Consider the following 13962-nt stretch of genomic DNA (forward strand, 5'->3'; position numbering starts at 1 on the left):
TGTTACCTCATAGAAGAATCTTATTTTGCCTTGAGAAGAAGCAGTTATCAAGTGCTTGCTGGGCTTCAGCTGTTTTCACATCCATTTCATTTTGAAACGCAACTGCCCTGCAGATCTTGTGACCCTTGTCTGATAGGCGAGGCACCCAAGAACATGGGAGCGAATGCATGTGCTCATGGTTTTCATAGAATTTGGGGCACTGGAAAATGGAAGGTGGGTGCTTCTGGGTCTCAGAAATTCGCACATCAGAACCCCTCCTAAGGGGTGTCATACCTGTCTCTGAGTCTTGTATACAGAGATATCCAAGCAGGAGTGGAAGAATGTTTTTTAAAAAGTAACAAAGTCAGCCTAGTCGATATGACTCATTATAACATAACATTTTCCCCTGTCTCTCAAAACAGGAGAATTAGCTCACTAACTATTATATAAGCTCTTTGAGGAAAGAGAACAAGTCTAATTGAGCATTACATCCTCAAAGACTGGCAGAAATCTCAAAACACCAGAGATGCTCAAAACTATGGAAAGAAAAAAAAAGTCCTCAAAGAAACAAAACTTCAGCACATATTCTTCTTGTTATTCATGTATCCACTGATTTACTTTCATGGGCCAGGCTCTTGGGTACAATGTGCATGTGGCAGTTCAGGTCCCCACCCTCCTGGGACTTGGTCTAACCAGTGCTTCTACACAAATGAGCTTCCAGCAGTTACATATTCTCTAATATTGCAAGATGAACCATAGGCCCTTAAAGAAGAAAAGAAAAAGGAAAGAAAAAGCACTTAAGAATTGCATTCTTTATGTTTTTGCCAGAATGGACCAGAAACTACTAGCAATTATGTTGAAGCCATTAGTGCAAAGCCAATTTGCTTCTAGAGTTACAGTTGCACTCTAGGAACTTGAGCTACACTCCAGAGAGATCATTAGTTGCTGTAGACATGTTACTGAGGGCAATGGTGTCATTTTCGGTCTGGAATGCCCTCAGTCAAGTGTGGGAGCAGAAAATGGGGGTCAAAATAATTAACCTCATATGATTTTGGCAGGACTTCTTGCAAAATAACCCATATGCACTTAATATTTCTTTCAGTTGAATAATCTCAGTGTATCAGTTTTATCAAAATATTTCGCTTTTTCTTTTTTATGTTCCCACCTGGCTGACCGTTTTTTCCTTTTTTTTTTTTTTTTTTCTGGCTTTCAATACAAACACCTTTAGCTTACTTTCTTTTATTCCCTTCTCCCTTCCCATCCCCAATAGCAGATGGTTGTAACTAATGGAACTCACAAGTATTGCTGGTTGATGCCTTTGCTAGGATTTTCAGTACCATAATCCTTTCACCAGATCATAACTCTCAGGGGAAAACGCCTAATTTCTGCCTTTGTAAAAACTTTCCTTGACTTTGTTTCAATTGAATCACCTTCACTGACCCCAGGCCTCCATTAACTGTATCCATCCAAATCATCTGCTTCACCACTCAGTGCCCGAGGCTGCGGCAGACATTGGGCAGCATCCCATCTGACCCAGGAGATGACAGAGTGGGGCTAACAAGGATTCAGGAGTCAGTTCTGGGTTCCAATACTGTTTCTACCAGTCACTACTGGAGATGGGCCCTTCAACGACTCATCGGTAGAATGAAGATAACAACATTTATCAGCTTGTAAGAAATAAAACGGATAAGTATGTGAAGTTTCTATCAGAGTGTGGATTTAGAAAGCCTTAATTCCATCCTCTTCATTCAACAAACATGCCCTGAAATCCACCTATATGCGTTGCACATGACGTAAGTTTTACAGCTGGGTATGTTGGCTTACCTCTGTAATCCCAGCGTTTTGGGAAGCTGAGGCAGGAGGATGGCCTGAGCCTGGGAGTTTGAGACCAGCCTGGGAAACATGGTGAGATCCTGTCTCTACAAAAAATTTTAAAACTTAACCAAACACGGTGGCATGTGCCTATGGTCTCAGCTCCTCAGGAGGCTGAGGAAGGAGGATTGCTTGAGCCCAGGAGTTTGAGGCTGTAGTGAATTGTGATCACGCTGCTACACTCCAGCCTGGGTGATAGAGCAAGACCCTGTCTCAATCAACCAATCAATAAATAAGTAAAATAGTTAAATAAAAATTTTGCAATTGGTATGAGATATTTCAGTAATTGGGGTATAATTACAGTCACATGTTTTTGTTGTTGTTAAATGAATCACTCAAGTCATTTCTCCTAATCAACATGAAGTCCAGAATCTCTCTCCTTGCTTCTTGATATTATTTTATCTTCCCTGTATTTATTCTCACCACTTATCCAAGAGCTCCAGGGCTTTGTCAGTCACTCTTGCATTACAGGGATGCCCAATCTTTTGACTTCCCTGGTGCACACTGGAATAAGAATTTGTCTTGGGCCACACATAAAATACACGAACACTAACGATAGCTGCTGCGCAAAAAAGAAAAAAATGTTTATAATGTTTTGAGAAAGTTTACAAATTTGTGTCGTACCACATTCAAAGCTGTTCTGAGCGGCGGGTTGGACAAGCTTGCTTTAAAACTATCACAAGAACAGAAAACCAAACACCGCATGTTCTCACTCATAGGTGGGAACTGAACAATGAGATCACTTGGACTCGGGAAGGGGAACATCACACACCGGGGCCTATCATGGGGAGGGGGGAGGGGGGAGGGATTGCATTGGGAGTTATACCTGATATAAATGACGAATTGATGGGTGCTGACGAGTTGATGGGTGCAGCACACCAACATGGCACAAGTATACATATGTAACAAATCTGCACGTTATGCACATGTACCCTAGAACTTAAAGTATAATGAAAAAAAAAAAAAAACATCAATCAGGGCCATCTCCTCCAAGGGCAAGTGCAATTGCTCCAAACTACCACCAGAGGACACTGTGGAAGAATGATCTCATACAGGTGTAGAGACACTTCCCACCACAGCCAAGGCCATGGTGGTGCTGGCCTAGATCACCACACAGTGGGGAGTTATGGTTATATTTCCCTTAGTTCACAAGCACACATGTTCAACTGTTGGTACTCAGGTCTATACACCGTGTCAGGGGAACCAGGTGCTGAGACCCTTCCAGACTCATTTACACACTGAGCTTCAACCAGGTCTCCCTGAGCAATCTACCTGACCCCTTCTCTCCAGCCCATGAACCCTGGTGACTGTCACCATTCTCTGGCCTGCTTATTTCCCTCATCAAATGTTTCAGAGTTACCATCTTGTTCCTTTTCGGCCTTGTGGATCTACAGGATCCATTTGCAGATTGGTCTACACCTTCCCAGGTCCCTACCTAATAAAGAGAGACAGTTGCTGTTTCTCAAAAAGTGTCTCCAACAGTATCCATCCCTTTCCTGACAACACACACACAAAGTCTTTGTTACAACCTCAGGAAAATGACTGCCTCTCATAAAATAAAATGTGATTGTCCTTCACAGAGAAGGGCCACAAGCTTCCCTCCCTCCCCCGCAAAATGATTGCTGTTGTATCTGGCCAGATGCTCAGTCTTAGGTACTAACAACATAAAACAAGCAAACGAAACATTGCCCTGGGGAAGCTTAAAATCCAGAGAAAAAGTCAAGAAACTCCCAGACCACTCCAGGCAGGAAGGAATTGCCCTGTTTGATTAATTCTCATCCCATCAGACACGCCTCCAAGGAGACCAAGAAATCTTAAGTACCAAGGATCATGAAAAGAAGATGCCTGAGGAGGCATAAGAACAAAGGGAACCTTGAACAAGCAGACCTCTGTCATTGCCCTATGGGCTCTTTCTACCTGCTGCACAGACAAAACCAATTCACTGAGACCATGGTACTGCAGCAGAGAAAGAGTTTAATTAACACAGAGTTAGCTAAGCAGAAGAAGGGGAGCTATACCTCAAATCAGTCTCCCCAGGAACTTAAAAGCTAGGATTTTTATGGATAATTAGGGGGACAGGGGGCTAGGGAATGGATGCTGCTAATCGGCTGGGGATGCACTCATAAGGATTCAGTCCTCATGTGCTGAGTCTGCCTCTGGGTGGGGCCACAGGACCAGTTGAGTCTTGAGTACCAGATATGGGTGGAGTCATTTGGCTGTCAGAATGCAAAAATCTTAAAAACATTTCAAAAGAGCAATCTGAGGCTCTACAATGGTGTCGTTATCTATAGAAGCAACTGAGGAAGTCACAGATCTGGTGACCTTTGGCCACATGACTCCTGAGCAGCAAGGGATTATAGAAAGGCAAGCTAGGAGACAAGGCTGGTTATCCTTTAGCTACATCTCCATCTTAGCAGAATTCAGGGCCCTCCCATAATCCTACTCGTGTGGCCTTTCATTAGTCTTACAAAGGAAATTCCAGTCCCTGAGTAAGCAGGGGATTCACTTTAGGGAGGAACTGTTATTATCCATGCTTCAGAGTTAAATGTAAACTAAACTCCTCCTATGGTTAGCTTGGCTTAGGCCCAACCTGTGAGGTTAGAAGGAAGATGGAGTCAGCCATACTTGACGTCTCTCACTCTTGTAATCTTTTCAAAGGCAGTTTCAACCCCACCCCAGCCACCCCACCAGCAGATATAGCCCTTTATGGAGTTTTAGGGAGGAATGAGGCTCATGAGTTAGCTGTGGGTAGGCCAGGAGAAAAGCCAGTTTCAAAATCCATCACCCTTTTCCATCCCTCGCACTTTGTGAGTAAATGCAGAACTAAGGAAGTGAAGTGAGTGATGTCAAGGACAAACATCCCCTCACCTTCTAGTTAATTCCTTTTGACAACACAAGGCCTGGGGCACTTCAGCCTTAAACTGCGTTCAGTGCCTTTGCTTTCTTCCCGGGGAAATACAGCAAGGATGCTGCCATGATGTGCATACTCAGGATGTGGGAAAATACAAGGAGGAGGGGTTCGAAGGCTTTGCAAAAATAAATCGAATGAGGTTGAGCAACTGTTGAAATATGAGGAAATTGCTTCCAACAGTTTAAAGTCTTGGCTTGACTCGTAATTTAACCTTGAATATAGTTTTCAAAAATCATTAAATCCCCAAAGCCTTCATCTCTAGCAGTGATTAGCCATGATGCGGTAAGTAGAAAGTTAATATGTTTATTTATGAGAAGGTATGTAATGCACAAAAAATCTATTCATTCAGCACTCATGTAGTGAATACTGACTGATTGCTTGCTCAGTTACTAGCACTGTGCTAAGTGCTGAGTGGTAGGATGATGAATAAACACAACCTCCTTCCCCTCAAGGAGCTTACAATCTAATAGCAGGAAGGGACAAGAAGTCAACATTTATGGAATACTGCTGCATGCCAGACATTGTGCTAGGAATTTTTCACACATTAATCCCTACAAGAACCATGCAATTTTCCCTGTATTATATATTAGTCAAGTGGTGCAGCTCTCTGGGGTAACACCCAGGGTTCATCATCTCACACCAAGAAGATGATGGACACGGGCACACACAAGGAGTGAGTTTAGGAGTGGAGGTTTAATAGGCAAAAGAAAGAGAAAAGAGAACAGCTCTCTCTCTTGTGAGAGAGAGGGGTGCCCAAATGGGAATTCTGGCCCATGGTTGAGTGCACCAGATTTTACAGACAGGCTTGAGGAAATGGTGTCTGGTGTACATAGGGCCCACGGATTGGTTGGACCCCGTGTGATGCTTACATAGCATGTGGGGAAGACTGGCCACCCCACCCTAATCTTATGCAAATGGGCTTGTCACTTGGCTGGTGCCATGTCGTCTGCTCCTTACTGTACACATGGCTGGCAAAGAGAAGAGAACATGGAGCCACCATTTTGAACATTCCAAGTCCCAGGTAGCCTTCACCCATGCAAGCTTCCAGCTTGCTTGTCTATGTCTGCCGCTCAATTCTACAGGTTGCGGTTTGTTAGAAACCAAAAGGATTTGGGGGCTACTTTTCCTTAAAAAAGGAAAACCTTACCAAGGACTTCCATATCCTCACTATCTGCCTAAATAATTTCCTCTTAAGTCCTATATCATTAGTAAACTAAGGCTCTGAGAGGTTAAGCAATTTACCCAATGCCACCTGATTACAACTGGAAGATCCAGAATTCAAATCATGGTCTGTTTAATTCCAAAATCTGTGCACTTCTTATCATTTTCTTCAAGGACAGAGCCAAACAGGAACAGAGGCTGCCCAACTCCCTTCTGTACTGAGTTCTGTTTTCCTGGTTTGCCCATCTGTGTAACAAAATGGTGAGTGCAAATGTTAGTAGGGCCTAAGAAAGTCACGGTCCTCTTCCTAACAAAGTGAAGAGTTTTATTTTAATTTAGAGTTACATCAAGAAAACTAAAGAGATGAGATGAGAAGGTAAGAACTCCCTCTTAAGGATAATAGGAAGGAAATAATGTGTTAATAACATCAGTAGTTACTATAGTGCTTGCTGTGCACCAAGCACATGCTATGAGTAGGGCATAAATGGCTTAAAATTCTCAGACAACCCCATGGGATAGAAGCGGTTATCATCCTCCCTTTACAGAAGAGAAAAGCGAGATGTGGAAAAGATAAGGAACTTGCTCAAGGTTATACAGCTGGTTAGTGGAAGAGCTGGATTTGACTCCAGGGTCTAGAGTGTTAGAATGAGAAGCAGTTATTGTATTGATGGCAGTAAAGATAGATAGATAGATAGATAGATAGATAGATAGATAGATAGATAGATAGATAGATAGACAGACAGATAGATAGATGATAGATGGATCATAATCTGAAGTACATAAGGACCTACCCTCCAGTCGGGCTTTGAGCCTGCTACTCTGGCAACGTAAAGGCAAGATGGTCCCTGTGGCAATGTTCGGCCAAGATTGACCCCAGCCCTTCTCCCAGAGAAGAAGGTCTTGCATTTGTGGTCATCTCTAGATAGTTATTGTGTATCTGGGAACTCATGATTCTGCGGCTTCTCTGGTGACCCAGCACCCTGATGCTACTTATCTGACCTGTAGCAGAGAAGAAAGCAACCCCTGTGCAGGGCTCTCAAAACTTGCCTTCTGAATGTGCATCACTGAATGGGACCTTGGTAGGGCTGTTTCCTTATTGGTTCTTGGCACATTTCACCAAGAGATGGGAGTGGGTGGGGAAGGGCAAAACTTCAGTGTTACAGGGTATTCTTTCGCTTCCAAGATAAATGCAGTTAAACCTGAATGGGTTGATTGCAGATGCTCCGAAGCCAAACTCTTGCTTGCCTCACTTCCTAGCTTGTGTCATCTCACCCTTTAAGTCTTAATATACTGGATCACTGCCCATAGTAAAACAGCTAACACAATTTACAGAGCAATAGCATAATTAGCACCCAAACCTTAGATAGTTTGGAAATGTAAAGGGAGCCATTCAACAATTACCCTGGAAAAACAGGCACAAATGGGACGATCCTAGACACATAGAATATAGAGTCACCCTGCTTCTATAGGACCATCTACATGACAGGCACGAAGTGTCACACATGTAGGAACCCATTTAATCCTCATGGAAGCCTTTTATATGTAGGAGGAATTATCATCATTTCTGTTACTAATGAAGCAACTGACAGTCACAATCCCATAGACAGAAAGCAGACATTACTCTTAGCCTCTGTGTTATAGTTTCCATCCCCCTCAAACCAGCCAGCTCCCTGCAAAAGAAAAGTATGCCTTTTCCCTGACTCTGGGCCTCAATTTGCCCTCTGACAGAGGCTTGGAGAAGAAGGCAAAGGAAGACAATTGTGGGCAGAGGAAGAAAAGAGGGCAGCCAAGCCTACGATAGGAAGAAGGGCCACAGGATCTTTCTAGTGCCAATCTCTAGTCGCATCACACATCTTTATGACTTCAGATGGGCATCTCGGGCCTTGAGGTCACAAAACGAATAATGATCCTTACATTCCTGCATCTGCTTTTGGGGCTCACCCTGTTAAAACCATGGGTAAGGACAAAAAGATTTACAGTTCTCAGCCTCTGTACCTACCTGCCCCACCTGATGGCCCTCCCATCTCTCCTCATGCAATGGTTCAATGACACCCATGCAGCCTCCCAGTTGCCATGGAAATGGCAAGGATGCCTCTAATAGGAAGTAAGAATGAAGAAGCTGATTGTGCAGATTCCTCAAGCAATTCCTGAGCAAATTCTCCCATTACCCTTTGCATCCAGAGTCAAGGATTTCTCTGGGTTACAGGATCAGCACTGAGGCTTTCAACATCCTCACCCTGGCAACCTGGTTACCTCCTTTTGCCCAGCAGTGCCACAGTTCTACTGTGCACAGCGACTCAGCTCCCTTCCTTCAGCTGTACTCCTTTCGTGAGATTGTAATTCTGAAACACGCAGTGAAACTGGAACAGGAACAAGAAAGGGAATTCTTCTGTGATTACCCCAAACCATTTGTTGTCTGTAGAAAACTTACATTAGTGCATCCACGGGCAGGGCGTGAAGATAGAGTCCACAGAGGAATTCCACTCTCTCATCTTCCCAGAGATCTAATGGTGAGGATCAGCACTGAGGTCAATCAGAAATACCTGCTTGCTTTTGCCTTCATGAGAGATGGTTCTACTTACCCACACAGACACATCCTTTTTCTACCTAGGCCTATCAACCTAATAGGAAATGGAGGCTCTGAAGGCTAGTTTTACAAGGGGGTAAAGGAAAGTCTAGGAGGAAAATGGGTAGGAGAGTGGAGAAGTTGGGCGCCAAGAGAGCAGAAGCATTGAAAATATTTGGGACAGGATGGGAAAGAGCCAAGGTCGGGGGCTGGTGGGGGCAGATGGAAGAAGAGGGTACAGAGCAACTGGGCATCTGAAGGCCTGACCAGCCCTGGGCTGCCCACTCCTGTGTCATCAAGCAGCTTGCTCCCTTCCTCAGACCTCGGATTTTGCCTCCATGGAGATCTCTTCCATCTCTGACATGTAATGTTCTAGAGATAGAGTGAAAAGACACAGAAAGTTAAAGCAATATCAGAAAGTTTCAGAAATACCCACAGAGCAGCAGGGGCTGGAGCTCCAAAAAACACACTGCAGGGACACTTCTTCCCATGATTTTCTAAGGACCAGATGTGCCTCTTCCTATACTGTGTGTTAATCCCAAACTCCCTTATCATACATTTAAACTATTTGCCTAACTGTCCAACTCTTAATTAGGTGTGCAACTGGGGAGTCAGAGACAATGTACAAATGAGCAAACAATCCTCAAACTTTATTTCTGTTATTGCTTACAACTTCCTCCCACAGGCATTAAGTAGCCAAGCTGAATTTTTTGCCCTACAGTCATTTCCTTTCCCACCTCATTTTCTAATCCAAACGTTTGAGGGTCAAGGGCTTGGGGCCTTATTTAAACCACCAGCTGGAAAACAGTCCTCAGCAAAATAGAGGCATGAATAAGAAACAAATATACATGTAGACAGAAAAATCATTCTTGTGTGAGACTCGTCTTTGATTTCAGTTTGGGAACTGAGTTGAATTCAATGCTATCTCTTCATCTTTTTCTGTTTAACTGCAGGAAGCAGAGGGTTTCTGACTTCTCAACATGGTAAAAAAACAAAAACAAAAACAAAACACCAAGCCCCTCAGCCCACAGGTGACTGTTAAGCCTTTGTTCCCTTTGCTGCCACTGAAGCCAGACTGGGGCCTCTGACTAGGTTTCTGGGCTCTCTCCTACCTCTATGAAGTAATTCTAGACTCACTGAGAAGTGACTGCATCCACTACAGCTCACCGCCTAATGTGTCAGGCCCACAACTGACCAGAATAGACTTCCTTTCTCCTTTCTGTCTGCTCTCCATGGAGCAGTGGAGAACGTTCATTTGCATACACCTTCATTTATTGTCCTTCCAAAGCCTTTGATATCGAGCACGCTAAGATGGGAATCCTCATTTTACAAAGATCAAGGCAGAGAGAAGAGAAGGGACTAGCCTAGAATCACACAATTGACATGTCATCACTGTGAGTATTTTAAATGCAGGTTTGACTCCCAAACCTATGCTCTCCAGCACCCTTCTTCCAGGTTTTCAGGTCCCGATTGTTGGAGAAGGAGGGCAAGGGGTGTTGTTGGAGGTAGGAGGAAGTAGGTCAGAAACAAAAAACATACTAGAGAAAGAGATGTTGCTCACTCTATTCTGCAGTTTTTCCTTGGGTCTTCTTTCCCTTCTTGGCTGAGAGCATGCATTATTTATCCCTCACACACAGAATTTTTGCAGTCATAATAAAGGTCAGAAGGGGAGGAGAGAGTTATCTAAATCTGCACTATATCCAGGTGCACTTAGAATGACATATTGAGTCTAATGGAATCTTTTGAGAAACAAAATAAAGACATGTGCCTCAATGTTTCTTGTTTCAGTGTTTCTTCGTCTTCTTTGCTCCCTTTCTCCTTTTCTTCCAAAAAAAAAAAAAAGAAAAAAATTTGCAGGCAAGTTTTTACCCCTTCCAGACCCATTGCCATTCCTCTGTCCCTGAACTGTCCTTTGAGATAACCTCAGTGCTCTTTTCACACCTGAATCAGGGAGCCTGGGATGAGCTCTGTCACTCTAATGCATTCTGGTGTAAGCTTTCCCTTCTCTGATTTTGGAACCCCCTTGGATAGCTTCAAAGTTCTCTTTTAAAATCCTCAAACCTATTCACTTTAATTAAAACAATAAATATGTGCTCTGTAGCATTTGGCGAGAGCGACTTTGGGGATATTAAGGCATAAAAGCAAACAGATGGGATGCTGCAGTTCCAGAAAAGATGGACCTCCCCGAGGCGGGCACTTGCCAGTTCTGTGATGTGCCTCCATCTACAACCAACAGGGACATTTTCGTTACTGGTTACCGACCTTTTTGTTCTCTTCGGGTGACAATCCCTGACCTGATTTTCAGTCATGTTCAGTCACAGTGAGCTGTCAAGCTGGTCTGTCTGCGTTACAGCCAGAAGACCTGCCGCTTTTACAAAAGATCCCCGAGTATAGGGCTATTTAGGTTTTTTTGTAGTATCTGAAGGAAATCAGCCTGGCTCAGGAAAAGGGGTTCAGAAGCATTTCATTCCACTCTCATTCCTAGGACCCCCCGAAAACAACAACCGAAAAGATAAAATATTGTTTTAATTGCTGAAGCAAGGAAACTAGCAAATGTCTCCAAACAATAAATTATTAACTATATCTGTCAAATGCTGTCTTGATAGAGATGTAAGAACCAGGTGGGAGACCACATTTAACGCTTCCAGTTTCTGGAAGGGTGAGGATTTCCCTGTGGGAACTGCTCTTGTCCCGAAGTTGACCCAGAGATTCGCTGAGTGGAGTGGCAGTATCTGGCATTATCTACAAGCTACAAGAGAGGTGGACATACATTGTAGAGAACAAATTCATGTGGAATGGAGACGAGTGGCTTCAGGAGTAATGATGGTAATACATATTTTTAGATATCCAGATAACGAATAAATGACAATATAGCATAAAGATAAAAAATAAGGTTGTACAATATTGAAGGAGAACAAAGTTGGAGATGCTACCTGATTTTAAGACTTGCTATCAAGCTATAATAATCAAAACTGCATGGTTCTAGGAAAGAAAGAGAAAAATGGATCCATAGAACAGAATACAGGGCCCAGAAATAGACCTACAAAAATATAGCCTGCTGATCTTTGACAATGGAGCAAAAGCAATAAAATGGAGGGAAAAAAAAATCTTTTTGACAAATAGGGCTGGAACAACTGAACATGCACATGCAAAAACATAAACAAAAACAAAAACAAAAAACCCACGACTGTAGACACAAATCTTACACCTTTACTGAAAATTAACTGAAAATGGATCACAGACCTAAGTATAAAATGCAAAATGACAAAACTCCTAGAAGATAATAGAAAATCTAGATGACCTTGAGTTTGGAGATAATTTTAGACACAACATCAAAGGCATAATCCAGAAAAAAGAATTGTTAAGTTGGACTTCAGTAAAATTAATAATTTTTGCTCTGCAAAAGACCCTGTCAAGAGAACACTGTGGTGTTACCTAGCCAGATCCTGAAGAAAATAATTGCAAAAGGCATATCTATTTGATAAAGAACTCTTATCCAAAATATAAAAAGAACACTTAAAACTCAACAAAAAGAAAACAAACCTGATTCTAAAAAAAATGAGACAAAGACTTTAACAGAAATCCCACCAAAGATATTCAGATGGCAAATAATTACATAAAAAGTTGTTCCACATTGTATACCATCAGAGAAACACAAATCAAAACAACGGTACAATACACTGCGCACTTATTAGAATAACCAAAATGCAGAACACCAACAAATTCTGACTAGAATGTGAAGCAAGAGGAACTGTCATTTGTTGTTGGTATTGATGCAAAATGGCACAGCCACTTTGGAAGACAGTTTGGTGGTTTTTTACAGAACTAAATATACTCTTACTATGAGATACAGCAATCATGCTCCTTGGTATTTACCCAAAGGAGTTGAAAACTTACATCTACAAAAAAACCTGCTCACTTTTATTTATAGTAGCTTTATTCATAATTGCCAAAACTTGGAAGCAACCAAGATGTCCTTTAGTCAGTGAGTGAATAAATAAACTACCATACAGGAGACAATGGAATATTAGTCAGCACTAAAAATAAATGAGCCATGAACAGACTTGAAGAAAATTTAAATGCACATTACTAAGTGAAAGAAGCCAGTCTGAAAAGGCTACAAATTGTATGATTCCAACTACATGACATTCTGGAAAAGGCAAACCTATGAAGATAGTAAGAAGATCAGAGGTTTCTAAGGATTAGTAGGAGGGAGAGATGAACTGGCGGAGTACAGAGGAGTTTTAGGGCAGTGAATCTATTCTGCATGATACTATAATCATAGACACATGTCACTATACATTTGTCTAAACACATAGAATGTACAATGCCAAGAGTGAGCCCTAACATAAACTTTGGGTGATAATGATGTGTCAATGTAGGTTCCTCAGTTGTAAAAACTGTGTCCCTCTGGTGGGGGATGTTGATCATGGGGGAGGCTGTGCAGGTGGGGCAGGGGTTATATGAGAAGTCTGTGTTCCTTTCAATTTTGCTGTGAAACCAAAACTGTTCTAAAAAAATAAAGTGTATTAATAAAAATAATTTTATTAGAGAAGGATGAAGAAGAAGAAGAAGAGGGAGAAAGGGAAGGAGAAGAAGGAGATGAAAAAGAAGTCTGGATTCGAGATGGAAAGTAAATTTTAGTTGACCATTTCCTTTGTGCCAGGCACTGTGCTAGATACTTTAAATATACATCTTATTTTACTTTATTCTCAAAATAGTGCAAGATCAAGATTCTTATCTCTATGTTATGTATTGTAATTAAATTGATAGTTACAGAATTTAGATCATCATCACAAGGTCAAACAACTAGTAATAGACATTTTAGCTCAGCTGTACTGATGGCAAAGCCCAAGCTCCTTCAATTACATCCTCCTCCTCCTCCTCATCATCATCACTCACAGCATCTTCATCTTCGTCATCACTGGCATGCATTGAGCTCTCAGATGCATCATCCCTGTGAACACGTAATCTTTTTATTTAATTCTTGCAACAACTCCATTTTGTAGTCAAGTACACTGGTGTTCAGATAAACTTAAATAACACTTTCCAGATTGCACATCTGGTAAGCAGCAGAGCCCAGAGCGATCTGATTCCTTCCTTTTAACCATGCTGATCTACTGTTTCTCACTATCTTCAGATAAAGCCCATGGTTCCATTTACTGGATAACAAATCATTTTTCCTCCCTTGTATGTAGCCTCCTCATCTACAAAATGAGCAGTTTGTACGAAATGATTTAAGATTCCTTTCCAATCTAATCTGACAAACTAATCTAATTTCAGAGCAGCCTCGTGGAGGGAATGTTTTTGCTTTGGGTTTGTATTTCTGAAATAACCTGTCTTCTGTCTTCCCAGGAGACCAGCAGTAAATGCACAGATGGATAAAACGCAAAAGAACCTACAAATCCTGTACAATGAAATCATGTGGCAAGAATGTGGTTATTCTGAGAAACAGAATAAAGCAGCCTTTTGC

General features: G+C 42.1%; 1 long non-coding RNA gene across 1 annotated transcript; it reads right to left on the reverse strand.

The window, feature by feature from the left end:
* Nucleotides 1-557: 557 nt before the first annotated feature.
* Nucleotides 558-13446, reverse strand: LOC111526882. The gene is made up of 5 exons (XR_002726516.2): nucleotides 13311-13446; nucleotides 10431-10712; nucleotides 10051-10307; nucleotides 6005-6169; nucleotides 558-741 (listed from the first exon to the last, which is right to left on the reverse strand). It is a non-coding gene; the product is annotated as an uncharacterized LOC111526882 (long non-coding RNA).
* Nucleotides 13447-13962: the final 516 nt, after the last annotated feature.

Source organism: Piliocolobus tephrosceles, chromosome 16 (genome assembly GCF_002776525.5).
Source record: "Piliocolobus tephrosceles isolate RC106 chromosome 16, ASM277652v3, whole genome shotgun sequence".
In the NCBI taxonomy this organism is placed as follows: Eukaryota; Metazoa; Chordata; class Mammalia; order Primates; family Cercopithecidae; genus Piliocolobus; species Piliocolobus tephrosceles.